At 51.4% G+C, this 13,660-nt stretch overlaps 2 protein-coding genes across 6 annotated transcripts in view; one reads left to right on the top strand and one right to left on the bottom strand.

The window, feature by feature from the left end:
• Nucleotides 1-1,710, bottom strand: part of LOC116944414 (phosphatidylinositol 4-phosphate 3-kinase C2 domain-containing subunit beta-like) — a 52,450-nt gene extending 50,740 nt beyond the window's left edge. For 2 of the 4 annotated variants that reach the window (XM_032957999.2, XM_032958002.2), the window contains exon 1: nucleotides 1,315-1,709. The gene's annotated coding sequence lies outside the window, so the exon portion shown is untranslated. Of the gene's footprint in view, nucleotides 1-800; nucleotides 881-1,314 lie in introns of all 4 variants that reach the window. The other 2 variants (XM_032958001.2, XM_032958003.2) reach the window with 2 other exon arrangements.
• A 6,672-nt stretch (nucleotides 1,711-8,382) lies between these two features.
• The window catches only part of BMAL1 (basic helix-loop-helix ARNT like 1), a 51,310-nt gene continuing 46,032 nt past the window's right edge, over nucleotides 8,383-13,660 (top strand). For both annotated transcript variants that reach the window (XM_032958034.2, XM_032958033.2), the window contains exon 1: nucleotides 8,383-8,826. The gene's annotated coding sequence lies outside the window, so the exon portion shown is untranslated. The remainder of the gene's footprint in view (nucleotides 8,827-13,660) is intronic.

Genomic DNA, 13,660 nt, shown 5'->3' with positions numbered 1-13,660 from the left:
TTGCGAGTGCAGCCTGCGAGCCATGTTGACAACCACAGAAAAAAACGAAATCGTTCCTCCCAACGACGCCGTCTACAACAACAACAAATCATTCACGCGCCTCACATCCCGCGCACATTAATCAATACCGTCGCAAGACAACCGTTTGCGATATTTAAAAAAACAATCATCGCAATAATACATTGTTACAGGGGAGACAGGCAGGCAGCACACACACACACACCTATCCCACCCCCCCACACCACCTCCTAACGCCAAGAGGTCTGCAACAAACAGCACGATTAAAGTTGCGTGGCTAAAACAAGCCACGACTGCACCGGCAATTGGTTTGCAACAAGCACAATTAACAGCAGCAAACACAACTCAACGCATCACGTCAATAACACCGCGGTGGTCTCGAGAGAGAGAGAGAAACATGAGTGTATAATATAGGCGACGTTTCGGGCAACGACCCTGACTCACAGCACACACGCAGACACACACACAAATATTACAGTCGGCAAAAGCGACTTGCGAGTTGGGTAGCGGTGCCGGAAAAGAAAAAAAATCAACAACTCAACAAGTTACGCCAATAACAACGGCTTTAAAGGCATATATAAGAGCGACGTTTCGGGCAATGACCCTTAATTCAGAGTACATTCGTAACAAACAAAAACACCACACTGCTCTTGTGCGTAGGTAGGCCAAGATAGACGCTGGAGCGAACAAAAGCCTACCCCTGACTATCAAGCTATTCAAAACTATAAACGAAGAAGGGCCATTGCCCGAAACGTCGCCTGGCACCGGGTCATCAGACGCACCGAGACCCGAGCAGCAGCAGCAGGATGATGAGGGTGGTTGGTGGTGGCGATTTCCGTGGGGTTTTTTCACTCTTCGTCGACTTTGGCGCACATAAGTAAACAAAACACGACGTTTATTCGTTTTAAACACGTATATATGAGGGGGAGGGAACCCCCCACAAATCTATTGATCTGTATCGATCGGGAAAAAAAGGAGTCTGAGGGTGCGTCTTATAATCCGGTGCGAGCGAGTGCCGTGACCAAAGATTGTGTACAGCACAATAACAACAACAACACAACAAAGTTTTCGCCGTGCGATTCTTATAGTTCGATGTAAATACGATCACGTATCATCATTATCATCATTATGACACACACGCTCCTTGTATACTATTGGTATAATCGTCTTTGCTGCTGCTGTTGCTGTTGTTGTTGCTGTTGAACGTGGTGGGATTGTTTGTGGTTTTGATTTGGTGGTTGTGGTGGTTGGTGGTGGCTGTTGTGGTTGGTGGTGGTGGTGGTGTGGTTACTGTACCAGTGACACTTCGTGTTGGTTGGCGTGTCCCAGCTCTTGGCCAAGTGTCCACCCACGACATCGACACCGCCGCCTTAAGTCTCTCGCCACCGGGGTGAAGTATGGCTCACAACCCCCTCCCACCACCACCACCACCACAAACACACCACGCAACCACGAATCAAACTTTGATAATTAATTCACGCGCGCTGCACTGCCCACCGCCGCCGTTTTTTTCGCGATTGCATCTTAACAACCACCACCAGCAGCCACAACAACTTCCTGCTCTGGTCGCCGACAGCTTTGGGGTGCTCGCGACGCCCCCGGGGAGCCGCGAGGAACGGGAGCGTCGGTTACGTAACGGGAGAGGGGCCGCCGCGTTGCGCCCCCAGAGCGTTTTGCTTTAACAAAAGAGAGAGAGTCGGGCGCCAATTTGGAGTGAGTGTGCCTGTGTGTGTGTGTGGGGAGCGGTGGTGTAGCGGTTAGCGCGCTGCGCTATGAACCTGGCGACACGGGTTCGATTCCCGCTCACGGCCAACACCGGTGACGATTATCTGAACCGGTCCCGGGCCTCCCCTAGGTCGACTCAGCCTCAAATGAGTACCTGGTGCGGTGTGTAGTAAACATCGCCACTAGGGAGACAAAGGCGGTCGGGCGTGGTGCTGGCCACACCCACCCCCTCGTGTACCGTTTCCGGCCTTCATAGGTGCTCGCTAACAGCACTTGCCCCTACAGTCTGTTACAGGCTATACGGGGGATCTTTGTCTTTGTTTGTTTGCCGTTGCGATTGTTTGGGAGTTGGGGAAGCGTCCAAATATAGGATCACAGAGCTTGGGAAAGTGTTGGAGATTGAGTGTGTGTGCGTGTTGCCGAGTTGTCTGCCGATTGGTTTTCTTCAACGGTGCTTTTTTCAGGAATATTTTTGCTGGTTTTTATTTCCATGGATTTTCTGTTTGCACAGTCACATAGTCGCTTTAAGATGTTTTTCTGTGCTTTTTTGTTTGTTGTGGTTGCACCCGATTCAAGAGCCGAATGGCTCACAGGGCTATACCAAAATAAACTGAGAATATTGTGTTATTTTATTTTATCAATTTATTGTTTTATTCTCATTCTACGTGACTTTACCGAAAGAACCAAAGAAGAGGGTATTGGGAGTTGGGAAACCATCCAAATATAGGATCACAGAGCTTGGGAAATTGTTGAAGATTGAGTGAGTGCGTGACGCCCGCTGTATATTTGGAGCTTGCGTGTCCATCTCTTTCTCTCCCCGTGGTCGCGTGGATTTTCCTCCGGGTCCTCCGGTTTTACCCACCACATTTAGAGTCAACATGCGTTAAAAGTATTTGGCTACTGCTGCAAATTTCCAGGTGATGATAAGCCACTTCGTCGTGCTATAATTTGTGGCCAAGTCGCTTATATAGCTCAGTGAGCCTTACCTGGTAAAAAAAAACAGTTCTCATTTACTTTCGTGTGTTTTCTCCAGATACTCTGGTTTTCTCCCACGTGTATCATCACTCAAACATATGGAGTAGGCCAAACATCCAAATATAGGACCACAAAGCTTGGGCATTTGTTGGTAGCGCCGGTGCTGGATGCTTGTCTCTGGTTTATAGCACCTCGTGCGTGCGTTACAAATTGTGCCGCGTTTTGAGATTCAAATTTGCATGAGACGAGACCCGATGAGCATTAAAAGTGAATAAATATGAAAATTAGTGGCAGTGCTGGGGGCCAGAGCAGAGAGCGCTACCACGCCGGTGAACGCCTGTGTTCCAGAACTTTGGGGGGGGGGGGGGTGGTGGTTGGGATTGGTGGATCAAACCGAATCAGAATATTTATTTACACTGGAGGAATCCGATGAGCTATAAAGCTCTTCCCCCCCCATCCCCACCCCCACAAATTTGTGAAACTCTTTCCCGACGACGTTGCAACCTCCTGCCTTGCCAGGGCATGGCGCTACAGCGGGCGGGTTCATGCCCCATCTATTTTCGCTGTCTGCAATAGCCGGGTAGAGTACATAGGTCATAGTTCATTTATTTGGTATAGCCCTGTGAGCCATTCGGCTCTTGAATCGGGTGCAACCGCAACAAACAAAAAACATGAACAAGAAAAACATCTTAAAGTGATTATGTGACTGTGCAAACAGAAAATACAGGAAAAAAATATCAAAATATTCCTGATATAGCATGCCTCACCGGTAGAGGGAGATAGCGCAGCTCGCAATCGGAAGGTTTGAAGTGATTGCAGACCAAATGCAATGTGTCAAAAAAAAACCAATGAAACTAGGGATCAGAATGTTTATTTATACTCGAGGAATCATATGAGCTTTGAAGCTTTTCTTCACAGATATACAGTTAGGGGCAGGTCAGACCGTAACCACAACTATACAAGACACGGCAGGAGTCTAAAGTATTGGAAAGGTAAACAAATAACTTTTAACTAAAAATTAAATTAAACAGTTTTTCTTTTTCATTATTACCAGTCAGAGCCCACCGAGTTATTCGCTTCTTCTTCAGAAGCGACCTGCCCACAAATGGATAGCTCAACGAAGTGGCCTTATCATCGTGCGGACATTTCACATCAGCCAAATAATCTAAACGTGGAATTTTGATTTAAAGCTTTCGTGACTGCAGGGATTCATGCTCTTGGTTATTTCGGTAAAGTCACCACGTAGAAGGGAAACAATAAAATAATAAAAATATAAAACAATACAATTCTCACGACGTTTCGACTGCCACACAAGCAATCATCATCGGGTGTGAAAACCACAGCAAGAAATTTTGAAAAAAGTGGCGTCTTTTTTAACGTTAGCACCACTGTAGCGTTGACAAAGGAGGCAGAGACTTATTTGTAGGCAACACTGTTTATTTACTCTAACGTCACAGATCGTCCCTAACACAGAGAGGTATCGGCCCGTCCCACCCGATAGCCTAGAGGATGATGTCCTCATACTTAGTGTGCCCTCACCCTATACACTCTGCTTAACAGGTACCACCACTGGGCCGTTCGGACCTGGCACTGCCTTTAAAGTCGCCCGTTGCCTTTAAAGTCGTCAGCTGCCTTTAAAGTCGTCAGTTGCCTTTAGAGTCGTCAGTTGCCTTTAAAGTCGTCCGTTGCCTTTAAAGTCGTCAGTTGCCTTTAAAGTCGTCCGTTGCCTTTAAAGTCGTCAGTTGCCTTTAAAGTCGTCAGTTGCCTTTAAAGTCGTCAGTTGCCTTTAAAGTCGTCCGTTGCCTTTAAAGTCCTCCGTTGCCTTTAAAGTCGTCCGTTGCCTTTAGAGTCGTCAGTTGCCTTTAAAGTCGTCCGCTGCCTTTAAAGTCGTCAGTTGCCTTTAAAGTCGTCCGCTGCCTTTAAAGTCGTCAGTTGCCTTTAAAGTCGTCCGTTGCCTTTAAAGTCGTCAGTTGCCTTTAAAGTCGTCCGTTGCCTTTAAAGTCGTCGGTTGCCTTTAAAGTCGTCCGTTGCTTTTAAAGTCGTCCGTTGCCTTTAAAGTCGTCAGTTGCCTTTAAAGTCGTCCGTTGCCTTTAAAGTCGTCCATTGCCTTTAGAGTCGTCAGTTGCCTTTAAAGTCGTCCGTTACCTTTAAAGTCGTCCGTTGCCTTTAAAGTCGTCAGTTGCCTTTAAAGTCGTCAGTTGCCTTTAAAGTCGTCCGTTGCCTTTAAAGTCGTCCGTTGCCTTTAAAGTCGTCCGTTGCCTTTAAAATCGTCCGTTGCCTTTAAAGTCGTCAGTTGCCTTTAAAGTCGTCCGTTGCCTTTAAAGTCGCCCGTTGCCTTTAAGTCGTCAGTTGCCTTTAAAGTCGTCCGTTGCCTTTAAAGTCGTCCGTTGCCTTTAAAGTCGTCCGTTGCCTTTAAAGTCGTCCGTTGCCTTTAAAGTCGTCCGTTGCCTTTAAAGTCGTCGGTTGCCTTTAAAGTCGTCAGTTGCCTTTAAAGTCGTCAGTTGCCTTTAAAGTCGTCAGTTGCCTTTAAAGTCGTCCGTTGCCTTTAGAGTCGTCAGTTGCCTTTAAAGTCGTCAGTTGCCTTTAAAGTCGTCAGTTGCCTTTAAAGTCGTCCGTTGCCTTTAAAGTCGTCCGTTGCCTTTAAAGTCGTCAGTTGCCTTTAAAGTCGTCAGTTGCCTTTAAAGTCGTCCGTTGCCTTTAAAGTCGTCCGTTGCCTTTAAAGTCGTCAGTTGCCTTTAAAGTCGTCCGTTGCCTTTAAAGTCGTCCGTTGCCTTTAGAGTCGTCAGTTGCCTTTAAAGTCGTCCGTTACCTTTAAAGTCGTCCGTTGCCTTTAAAGTCGTCAGTTGCCTTTAAAGTCGTCAGTTGCCTTTAAAGTCGTCCGTTGCCTTTAAAGTCGTCCGTTGCCTTTAAAGTCGTCAGTTGCCTTTAAAGTCGTCCGTTGCCTTTAAAGTCGCCCGTTGCCTTTAAGTCGTCAGTTGCCTTTAAAGTCGTCCGTTGCCTTTAAAGTCGTCCGTTGCCTTTAAAGTCGTCCGTTGCCTTTAAAGTCGTCCGTTGCCTTTAAAGTCGTCCGTTGCCTTTAAAGTCGTCAGTTGCCTTTAAAGTCGTCCGTTGCCTTTAAAGTCGTCCGTTGCCTTTAAAGTCGTCCGTTGCCTTTAAAGTCGTCAGTTGCCTTTAAAGTCGTCCGTTGCCTTTAAAGTCGTCCGTTGCCTTTAAAGTCGTCAGTTGCCTTTAAAGTCGTCAGTTGCCTTTAAAGTCGTCCGTTGCCTTTAAAGTCGTCCGTTGCCTTTAGAGTCGTCAGTTGCCTTTAAAGTCGTCCGTTACCTTTAAAGTCGTCCGTTGCCTTTAAAGTCGTCCGTTGCCTTTAAAGTCGTCCGTTGCCTTTAAAGTCGTCCGTTGCCTTTAAAGTCGTCAGTTGCCTTTAAAGTCGTCCGTTGCCTTTAAAGTCGTCCGTTGCCTTTCATCATCAGGTGGGAAAGCAGACCATCCTTTCCCACCTGATGATGGACGCTTGTGTTACAGCCCGAAACGTCGTGATTTCTTTTATTTTATACCTACGTGACTTTACCGAAAGAACCAAAGAGTATCTCTGTCACCCTGAAAAAAAAAGAATTATTTTTTGCTAAAGATTGTGCGGAGTCATTGACGGCGTGGTGGGGGTTGTAGAACGTCAAACCATCGCCACACCGAATTAGTGTTCCGCATGAGGTGTTCACATTTGTAGTTTATCACGTGCGCGTTATAACTGTGGCCGGTTGATGTTGTTGACTCACGTGTTGATGGAAGGCTTCATTCGCGTTAGTTTACGCATGGGCACGCTACGGGAACGGGAGTCGAGTGGACACGCTGTGTAGTGGTGGTGGACACTGTGTGTAGTGGTGGTGGTGGACACTCTGTGCAGTGGTGGACACTGTAGTGGTGGTGGTTGACACTCTGTGTAGTGGTGGTGGACACTGCAGTGGTGGTGGTTGACACTCTGTGTAGTGGTGGTGGTGGACACTCTGTGTAGTGGTGGACACTGTAGTGGTGGTGGTGGACACTGTAGTGGTGGTGGACACTGTGAAATGGTGGTGGACACTATGTGTAGTGGTGGTGGACACTGTGTGTAGTGGTGGTGGACACTGTGTGTAGTGGTGGTGGACACTCTGTGTAGTGGTGGTGGACACTGTGTGTAGTGGTGGTGGTGGTGGACACTGTGCGTAGTGGTGGTGGACACTGTGTATAGTGGTGGTGGTGGACACTGTAGTGGTGGTGGTAGACACTGTAGTGACGGTGGTGGACACTGTAGTGGTGGTGGACACTGTGAAATGGTGGTGGACACTGTGTGTAGTGGTGGTGGACACAGTGTGTAGTGGTGGTGGACACTGTGCGTAGTGGTGGTGGACACTCTGTGTAGTGGTGGTGGTGGTGGTGGACACTGTGTGTAGTGGTGGTGGTGGACAGTGTGTAGTGGTAGTGGACACTGTAGTGGTGGTGGTGGACACTCTATGTAGTGGTAGTGGTGGACACTCTGTGTAGTGGTAGTGGTGGACACTGTGTGTGTAGTGGTGGTGGACACTGTGCGTAGTGGTGGTGGACACTGTAGTGGTGGACACTGTGTGTAGTTGTGGTGGACACTGTGTGTAGTGGTGGTGGACACTGTGTGTAGTGGTGGTGGTGGACACTGTGTGTAGTGGTGGTGGACACTGTAGTGGTGGTGGTGGACACTCTGTGTAGTGGTGGTGGTGGACACTCTGTGTAGTGGTGGTGGACACTGTAGTGGTGGTGGTGGACACTCTGTGTAGTGGTGGTGGTGGACACTCTGTGTAGTGGTGGACACTGTAGTGGTGGTGGTGGACACTGTAGTGGCGGTGGTGGACACTGTAGTGGTGGTGGACACTGTGTGTAGTTGTGGTGGACACTGTGCGTAGTGGTGGTGGACACTGTGTGTAGTTGTGGTGGACACTGTGTGTAGTGGTGGTGGACATTCTGTGTAGTGGTGGTGGTGGACACTCTGTGTATTGGTGGTGGTGGTGGACACTCTGTGTAGTGGTAGTGGTGGACAGTGTGTAGTGGTGGTGGTGGACACTGCGCGTAGTGGTGGTGGACACTGTAGTGGTGATGGTGGACACTGTAGTGGTGGACACTCTGTGTAGTGGTGGTGGTGGACACTCTGTGTAGTGGTAGTGGTGGACACTGTAGTGGTGGTGGACACTGTGCGTAGTTGTGGTGGACACTTTGTGTAGTGGTGGTGGACACTCTGTGTAGTGGTAGTGGTGGACACTGTGTGTGTAGTGGTGGTGGACACTGTGTGTAGTGGTGGTGGTGGACACTGTGCAGTGGTAGTGGTGGACACTGTGTGTAGTGGTGGTGGACACTGTGCGTAGTGGTGGTGGACACTGTAGTGGTGGACACCGTGTGTAGTTGTGGTGGACACTGTGTGTAGTGGTGATGGACACTGTGTGCAGTTGTTGTGGACACTGTGTGTAGTGGTGGTGGACACTGTAGTGGTGGACACTGTGTGTAGTGGTGGTGGACACTGTGTGTAGTGCTGGTGGACACTGTGCGTAGTAGTGGTGGACACTGTGTGTAGTGATGGTGGACACTGTAGTGGTGGACACTGTGTGTAGTGGTGGTGGACACTGTGTGTAGTGCTGGTGGACACTGTGCGTAGTAGTGGTGGACACTGTAGTGGTGGACACTGTGTGTAGTGGTGGTGGACACTGCGCGTAGTGGTGGTGGACACTCTGCGTAGTGATGGATCTGTGTCAGTGCGCGTCTATTCGGGTCAATGCGGTGCCGCCGCCTGCGAGAGAAAGTGGGTCAGACGCCCAGGCTGGCGAGCCGATCGTCGGAGGCCACGGATTCTCAAAATCCACCTCCACCCACCGAAACCTCCCCCCCCGCCCAGCGTCTCCCCCTTGCGAGGGACGACTCCATCCTCGTTTTTGCCCGATCTTCATTCCCCATCGAATTAATGCACACTCACACGCAACAATAACAACAACAACATCATCATCATTAGCAACAGCAGCAAAAGACAGCGAACGATTCTCAGACGAAACGTGGGAGGTGCATGTGATCCAGTGAAACAAGCCAAGCAAGTGACGGCCTGAGTGGATGCTCGCTTACGTAAGTGCGATCCCGTCTGTGTGTGTGTCTGTCTGTCTGTGGGTGCTCGCGAGCAGCACTTGCCCCAGCAGTCTGTTCAAGGGCTGCACGGGGGATCTTTGTCTTTGTCTGTCTGTGGGTGCTCGCTAACAGCGCTTGCCCCAACAGTCTCTTCAAAGGCTACACGGGGGATCTTTGTCTTTGTCTGTGGGTGCTCGCGAGCAGCACTTGCCCCAGCAGTCTGTTCAAGGGCTACACGGGGGATCTTTGTCTTTGACTGTGGGTGCTCGCTAACGGCACTTGCCCCAGCAGTCTGTTCAAAGGCTACACGGGGGATCTTTGCCTTTGTGTGTGGTCGGGAGCGGTGGCGCAGCGGTTAGCGCCACAATGCGCTACGAAACGGGCGACGCCGACGTTTCGGATCCCCCCCCCCCCACCCACACGCTCACGAGCAATGACGAATCATTTCAGAACCGGTTGTGGGGCCTCCCCCTAGGTCGACTCGGCCTCGAGCGAGTACCCGGCGCACGAAACGTCAGCGATGGGGAGACAAAGGCGGCCGGGCGTGGCGTTAGCTACCCGCCATCCCCTCGCGTGTGCCACCAAAATCCCAGCTATCCTGGGATTTTTTTTGGGGGGGGGAGGGCATCTTTGTCTTAGAGCTTGTTCCGAGCAGTGGCTATCCACTCACGTTCACCCACCCACCACCCTCCTCATCTCGGCAATTAGGGGCCCATCCATCGAGTGAAATCTGTCAAAACTTGACCCTCCCCCCGCTCCCTGTACGCACGCGGACTTTTTACACCCCCCCCCCCCCCCGTTTGCTATACGTACGCACATTGTGAGTAGAGCCCACATAGGCAAGCGTACACATTTGGGTTAACCGCCCCACTCCCCCCTTCATGCGTTCGTACTCAATGGTTGGCCCCATACAATGGTTGGCCCCATACACGATGTCTTTTTGTGTTCTTCGTGTGCGTACTTAGCGCCACGCTATCGACACCCCCCTCCCCAGACACACACCATAGGCTGGGCAGTTGTGGGTTTTTTTGTCAGAACCTTCTACCGCCACCGATGGCTCTCGCTAATTATTTAACCTCATCGCCCACCTACGCTCCAAACCCACGCCCGCGACTCCTTCAAACTCGCGCACTCTCTCCCTCTTCACTCTCTCTCATCCTCACTCTCTCTCTCTTCACTCACTCTCTCTCCTCACTCTCTCTCTCTGTCAAGGCCCTCCAGCCTTGCCTGCTTGGCAACTCACCTGAGTCAACCGCTCACTCGCGCACTTCGTCTGGCATGGGGAACACGGGCTCAGGCCGGGCGTTCTCTGCCTGCTGGTGGGTCGAGGGCGGCCAGGGTCTGGTGGACGTCGCCGCCAGGGTCACGAGTTTCAGGCTCGTGTCAGTCAGGCGGCTGCTGTACGACCCGGAGGAGCTACCCTGGAAGTCGCCGGCCCTCGCCCTGCTGAGGAATGCAGGGGGGTGCCTGAACCTGAGCCTGGTCGACTACACGAGGCTGCCAGGTTATCACCGGAGCCTCTTGGACGCGTGGCGGAGCTTCGAGTGGAGCAGAACGCGCGCGCCCTACGACCTCGCGCGGTTCCTGAACGAGCCCCTTGTTCTGCAACGGCCTCTTCCAGGGGATCAGAGGAGAGAGGGACCCTGGCTCTACGCCTCACATCGGCAGGGCTGCGGACAGTCTTCCACCTCGTGCAGGCCCCACCACCAGCACAAGTGGAAGACCGCAGCTGAGATCGCCAGCACCGCTAGGGGACTCCGCTCCACGCTCGCCGGGGAGAAGCTCCACGCCATGATGGAGCTGCGCCTGAAGCTGGAGGCGCCGGGGGACGGTGGCGGCCCTCCCGCCCCCTCCTCCTCCTTCCCGGAGTTGTGCTTCTCCTGCGCGCAGCCCCCCGGCCACAGCGACTCGGGCAAGCTACTGAAGCTCCGAGGCTGCAGAAACGTGCCCCTGAAGAGCGCGTCGAACAAAGCGCTCGACACGTGGCTGTGCCAAGGCGCTGCATTCCCGGGACCTGGGGAGACCATTTCCGTCCCCTCATTGCGGCCGCCCCTCAGTGGAAACAAATGTACAAAGTCTCCCGTAGCCAAACGCTGTGGTGACCTCCAGTAGAGATTGGCACACTGCACGTTGCCATCGGTCGTGTGGCTCAGCCGAATCTCGCCGGGGGTAACAGACTTGGTGCACTTCCTGCGGTGCCAGGGAGGATCTGCCCCACCGGTCCTTACGCTGCCAGCGGCTCAAACTCAATGTTCCGCCTTTTGGGGGACATCTTCAGGAAACTGGGGGTGCCCTTCTACAACAGCAGCTTTGTATATGGGGCGCCTTACCGGGCTAACAAGCGCCATGACAGTCGCCATCTTCGCCTGTGCTCAGACGAAGATGGATGGCGATGTTACAGAACGAGGAATAAGATGCTGCAAGGTGACACTGACGGCTGCTCTGTGCTGCTTCCAGTGTTCAGGGGCCTGCTCAAGGCGCGGCTCCGGCTGGAGCACGCCACGTACCACACACTCGTGTCGGTGATGTGCAGCGCGTCTTCTTCGAACGCTGGGGAGCCGGACAAGCCCCTCTCTGTACCAGCGTGGACGGCACCCCCCACGTGTTCACCTTCTGAAGCGCTCGCTCGTCAGCGTGGCGTGCGCGATGACCACCACCACCACCACGTGACTTTTATTTCGTGTTGTGCGTGGTGCATTTGGCGCCGCAGCGCGTGGATTTATAGCGATTGTTTGTGTTGCTGGCGACTTTGTGTGTTTGTGTTGCTGGTGACTTTGTGTGTTTGTATTGCTGGTGACTTTGCGTATTTGTGTTGCTGGCGACTTTGTGTGATTGTGTTGCTGGTGACTTTGTGTGTTTGTGTTGCTGGTGACTTTGTGTGTTTGTGTTGCTGGTGACTTTGTGTGTTTGTGTTGCTGGTGACTTTGTGTGTGTTTGTGTTGGTGGTGACTTTGTGTGTTTGTGTTGCTGGTGACTTTGTGTGTTTGTGTTGCTGGTGACTTTGTGTGTTTGTGTTGCTGGTGACTTTGTGTGTTTGTGTTGCTGGTGACTTTGTGTGTTTGTGTTGCTGGTGACTTTGTGTGTTTGTGTTGCTGGTGACTTTGTGTGTTTGTGTTGCTGGTGACTTTGTGTGTTTGTGTTGCTGGTGACTTTGTGTGTTTGTGTTGCTGGTGACTTTGTGTGTTTGTGTTGCTGGTGACTTTGTGTGTTTGTGTTGCTGGTGACTTTGTGTGTTTGTGTTGCTGGTGACTTTGTGTGTTTGTGTTGCTGGTGACTTTGTGTGTTTGTGTTGCTGGTGACTTTGTGTGTTTCTTATCGGAATCGCCTCCAGTGCTGTTGCTGCTGGTGGCAATAAAAGTTGTTTAAAAATCAAAAAGTCTCTCTCCTCACTCTATCATTCTCTCTTCACTCTCTCTTTCCTCACTCACTCTCTCTCTCTCCTCACTCTCTCTCTCATCCTCACATCGTTAATCTCCGCACAATGCTGCGAGGGCAAGTCCATTTTCGGCTGTTGTTGTCAGTGAATTTAGATGTTGTTTTTTTGCGGGGGGTAAATGCGTTAAAATGTAGCGGTGGCAGAGAGGCAGCGCTGTCGGAAGAACTATAAAAAAACAAGAGGCTGACGTTATGTAACCCAACGAGCCACTCGTTTTTAAAGGGATCGTCGTCAGCCGCGATCGATCCACTGCTGGATGAAAGCTCCGCAAAGTCGTCTCCACCTCTCTCACGGTCCCCGTTATGCAGCAACTCCATGCGCGCGAGCTGGTTTCATTGCTCCATCTCCGCACTGGATGGCCTCTACAGCTCTCTCTTTCTTTTGAATGCCACCGACTCATTCACTCGCTGACCCATCCACCCACTCATTCATTCATCCATCCATCCGCTAACTCACCCACTCACTGACTCACCCAGCCGCTCACTCTTCCATCAGTCCTACCATGGTTACCGTTCCGTGAAACTTTACTTACTGATCCCTCCCTTCCATTTTGAGAGGACTTGGTCTACCAGACTGACCGTTTCATCTCACCCACGGTGTTCAACCACCACCATCACGTGATAGCCAGCAGCCATAGGCAATCCACTGCTGGATGAAGGCCTCCCCAAACGAATACCAGCACTCACGATCCAGCGATGCGTCGATCCATGTAGCATCTGCACACCAGCTGATTTAATCGCTCCATCTCCCCCACAGACGACCTCTCAGACGCGTTTCATTCTTTGGCTGCCTCTCCCCTCTCATCTCACTCCCCTCCACGCACTCTCCTACCTCTCCCCTCTCATCTCACTCCACTCCCCTCCACGCACTCTCCCACCTCTCCCCTCTCATCTCACTCCACTCCCCTCCACACACTCTCCTGTCTCTCCCCTCTCGTCTCAACGTGAGCAAGACATTTCGGAGTCGCACCTTCATCTTGGGAGGAGGAATCGTGCAAATTCGCGAACAGAATCGCAATGAGCAAGCGCCACCTGTGCCTCCCTCGTCACCGACAATAAAGCAACCCGCGTTTATTTGTTTAGCCTCGTCGATAACCGCGTTTCCACGGACGCTCGCGAAACACCGATAAGTTATCGATGGCCACGAGTAGATTTTTCTTTTAATTCGGCAAATGTGAGTCGACGCCTCGCACTTATTTATTTGTTTGTCCCTGCCAGGGAAATGTGGGTTAAATGGAACGCTGACATAAAACTCCTGCTTACCCCCAACCCACTCTCCCCTGCCACACACAAAAGAAAAATCTGGGTCAGGGCTAAGGCATTCATTCTGCTGCTGGTTGCGTCAGCGAGTCGGGTCAGACGCCCTAAGGGGGCTCGGGCAATCAATTAGCGATGAGTG

The sequence above is a fragment of the Petromyzon marinus genome, chromosome 21, assembly GCF_048934315.1.
Source record: "Petromyzon marinus isolate PM22_M1 ecotype Great Lakes invasive population chromosome 21, UKy_Petmar_22M1.pri1.0, whole genome shotgun sequence".
Classification (NCBI taxonomy): Eukaryota; Metazoa; Chordata; class Hyperoartia; order Petromyzontiformes; family Petromyzontidae; genus Petromyzon; species Petromyzon marinus.
This window is presented reverse-complemented; position numbering and strand designations above follow the sequence as displayed.